The sequence below is a fragment of the Triticum aestivum genome, chromosome 7B (genome assembly GCF_018294505.1).
Source record: "Triticum aestivum cultivar Chinese Spring chromosome 7B, IWGSC CS RefSeq v2.1, whole genome shotgun sequence".
Classification (NCBI taxonomy): Eukaryota; Viridiplantae; Streptophyta; class Magnoliopsida; order Poales; family Poaceae; genus Triticum; species Triticum aestivum.
The window spans coordinates 386,471,092-386,475,374 of record NC_057813.1 but is presented as its reverse complement, the minus strand read 5'-3'; positions in this window follow the sequence as shown (position 1 = coordinate 386,475,374).

Sequence of the window (4,283 nt, the reverse complement as noted above, 5' to 3'; positions counted from 1 at the left end):
TGCAGCCACCGCCCTTCCCTCGCTCCCCCGACTAGCCCAGAGGCTCCGCCTCGACCCCCTCTTCCTCTCCACCGAGCCACGAGGCCCCGGACGCGCTGCAACGCCGCCACCATTGTCGTTTCCGTCGCCGGCCGCCGTGGATCCTCGTCGTTGATTCGAGAGCTACCGGACGTCCCCGAGCCCGCTAACCATCCCTGCAGCTCCGCGGTGAGCCGCTGACCCGATTCCCCCTTGCCCCGTCGTCCCTAGCATCCTGTAGTTGCCGTCCCCTTGAGCTCCGAAGCTCGCCGCCGCCGTGCCTCGTCACCGCCGTGGCTGGAGCCGTTGTAGCTCGAAGCCGAGCACACCACCGCACTCAACACGTCTCCAGGAGGCCGTAGCCACCACCAGCTTCTCCCCACGTGCCCCCTAGCACCAACCCCACACCCACCCGAACTCCGACCGCCGCCAAAGCTCATCGCCGGCATGATTCCGGCAACCCCCGCGCCCAACTCCGCCTCCTCTTGATGCGGGAGAGCACGGGCTACGTCCCGGTGGTCTCCGCGTGCCCAACCACAGCCTGTAGCGCCGCCTCGACCAACTCCGGCGAGCCACCGCCGCTTTGATCGTCGCCGTCGTCCAACCGCCGGCGCCTCTGACGTGAACCGTCATTAGCGGCTAATCCCCCCCCATTAACACACTAACAGACACTGACAACGGGCCCCGTAGCGGGTCAAAGCCCGAGTCAACGCGGGATTAGCCCCTGTGTCGCTGACGTGTGGACCCCGCATGTCAGATTTGACCTGGACCTGGTCGTTGACTCGCTGACGTCATGCTGGCGTCAGGCTGACGTAATTAAATCATTTCTGGATTTAATTTAATTCTGAAATTCCAGAAAATAGCTAAAACTTCAATAAATCATAGAAAATTAACCGTAACTCCAAATGAAATAATTTATATATGAAAAATTATCAGAAAAATTCAAGGAATCCATCTGTACCATTTTCATGCATGATAGAACAACTTATAGCTGCTGTTTAGCACAAATCAATTAAATGGCATTTGAATAATCACATATGGAGTTTAAATTTGAATCTTGTATTCAAACCAACTTCATTTAATCTATTGCTAGTTGCATTAGCTCATAACACATTCATTTTCCATGTCATGATCATGCATCATATTGTGCATTGCATTGCTTGTGTTCCCTTCTGTGTTGCCGGTATTTGTTCCCTCTCGATAGACGTGATACCGATGATGTGATCGTTGACACTGATGAAGACTCAATGTTATCTTCAGAAGTGCCAGGCAAGCAAAACCCCCTTGTTCATTCCGATACAATCCTACTCTCTCGCTCCTGCTCTCTTTTACTGCATTAGGACAACACCGATTCATCTGTTACTTGCTGCGGTAGCTGAACCCCTTTATCCTTTGCATAACCTGTCATTCCACAGTAAATAGATGAAACCCACTAGCATGAGTAGGAGTTGTTTGAGCCCTGTTGTGCCTACTCATTCATGCTTGTTTGTCATGCCTGCTACTGCTTAGAGTTGAGTCAGGTCTGATTCATCGGGGATGAATCAGAGGTGTGTGAACATGTCCTACTGTGTGTGAGCTAAGTGTGTGAACACGATTTGGTAAAGGTAGCGGTGAGAGGCCATGTAGGAGTACATGGTGGGTTGTCTCATTGAAGCCGTCCTCAGGAACTGAGTTCTGTGTTTGTGATCCATGATTCAGCTACTACCATACATTGGGTCCTGAAATATGACCCCGCTCGACTTCTTATTCACCCTTGTCCTCTGTCCAGGAGTTGCAAGTAGTTTCTGGTGTTTGTAGTATGCTGGAGGCCGTGGACAGCGCTGACCGTAGGGGTGGGCTGTGATGCGGTAGGCACGTGGCCGGGTATACCGGGCGCCCGTTTGGTGTCTCGGGAACCCTGTTCACATCGTTTGGGGCTGTGAGCGAAACTCCGGCCGGATCTCCTCATGGATGGAACCCGAATAGGCGATAAACCTGGACTAGAGACTTGAGTGTTTAGGTAGGTCGTGGTCTACACCCACGTCGGCTTTCGCTTGAAGTCTGCCGAGCACATGTCGTGTGCAGACGCTAAGTGGTGGAAACATGTATGAAGAAGTACACCCCTGCAGGGTTAATATCATCTATTCGAATAGCCGTGTCCGCGGTAAAGGACTTCTGGGTTGCTTATATCAGTTCATAGACAAGTGAAAGTGGATACTCTAAAATACGCAAGATAAGCGTGAGTGCTATGGATGGCGTTCTCGCAGGGAGACGGGAGCGGATCCATAGTGGTGTATTGATATGGTGAATATGTGGACTCGTGTGCGCCACCTCAAAAGTTACATTGCAGTCGTAGTTCAGGATAGCCACCGAGTCAAAGCTGGCTTGCTGCAGTTAAACCCCACCACCCCTTTGTTGATAATGATGCATATGTAGTTAGCTCTGATGTAAGTCTTGCTGGGTACATTTGTACTCACGTTTGCCTATTTTATGTTTTTGCAGAGAGACTTCAGTCTCACTAGTAGTTCTGCTTGGACTTCGACGTTTAGCTTGTTACCTCAGCTACGATCTTGTGCCCTCGGCAGTATCTGGTAGATAGTCAGGCTTCTCAGCCTTTTTCATTTATAGTTGTCTGTACTCAGACATGATAGCTTCCGCTTGTGCTTTGACTTGTATGCTCTGAATGTTGGGTCATGAGACCTATGTTTGTAATATCTCGCTCCTCGGAGCCTATTGAATAAATACTTGAGTCATAGAGTCATGTTGTGATGCCTTGTTGTATTTGCACATATCGAGCATATTGCGTGTATGATTGAAATGCTTGGTATGTGTGGGATCTGACAATCTAGTTGTTTATATTTAGTAGCCTCTCTTACCGGGAAATGTCTCCTAGTGTTTCCACCGAGCCATGGTAGCTTGCTACTGCTCCGGAACACTTAGGCTGGCCGGCATGTGTCCTTCTTCGTTCCTGTGTCTGTCCCTTCGGGGAAATGTCACGCGATGAATACCGGAGTCCTGTTAGCCCGCTACAGCCCGGTTCACCGGAGTCCTGCTAGCCCAGTGCTACAGCCTGGATTCACTCGCTGATGACCGACACGTTCGATGCTGGGTCATGGATGCCTGTCCCTGTAAGTCTGTGCCACTTTGGGTTTACGACTAGCCATGTCAGCCCGGGCTCCTTATCATATGGATGCTAGCGACACTGTCATATACGTGTGCCAAAAGGCGCAAACGGTCCCGGGCTAAGGTAAGGCGACACCCGTGGGAATACCGTGCGTGAGGCCGCAAAGTGATATGAGGTGTTACATGCTAGATCGATGTGGCATTGAGTCGGGGTCCTGACAATGCTGGTGCTGCCGGAGACGGCCGGGGAAGCTGTCGGCCCCCACGTGGCGCAGCTGGACGCGTTAAGGCATGGGCGCGCTGCTCGAACGCCCGGGCATAGTACATGGCCGTCGGAAGGTCTTGGGGCCCCTTCATCTCGACATCCACGCGGATGTGGTCGGGAAGGCCGCCGATGAAAAGCTCCGCCCGCTGTAAGGCCGTCACACCGGGCGCGTGGCATGCCAGGGCCTGGAAGCGGTCGGCGAAGTCCTGCACCGTGGAGGTGAACGGCAAGCGGCCCAACTCGGCCAAGCGGCTCCCGTGGACCGGCGGCCCGAAACGAAGAAGGCACAGCTCTCGGAAACGTCCCACGGGGGCATGCCGCCCTCGTCCTGCTCGAGGGCATAGTACCATGTCTGGGCGGCCCCGCGGAGATGGTATGAAGCCAGCCAAGTATGCTCCGACGCGGGTGTGCGCTGTCCGTGGAAGAACTGGTCACACTGGTTGAGCCAGTTAAGCGGGTCGTCGGAGCCGTCGTATGTGGCGAAATCGATCTTGGCGAACCTGGGCGGCTACTGGTGTGGCGCGCCCTGGCCCACTGCCTCGGCGGTGCATAGGGCGGATGATGGTGCGCGGTCCATGGTGGAAGGCCCGGCGTAGTTCCCGGTGGCGCCCGACGCCTCGGGCTGCAACGGGAAACCGGACGGCGGACGGGCCCCCGGGTAGGCCGAGGGCGGCCCGTGAAGCCAGTCGGGGAGTGGTGATGGCGATGACGGAAAGCGGACCTCCTGGATCGGAAGCCCACTCGGCGACGACCGGCCCAAGTTAGGGCTGTGATGGAGCGTTGGAGGACCCTGCTCCGTGGCCGCTGGAAGTGACGGCGCAGCGGGAGACGGCGCGGCCGGCGCGGTCCAGGTGGGCCACTGCGGCCCCGTGGTGGCGGCGAGTGGCGCGGTTGCCGT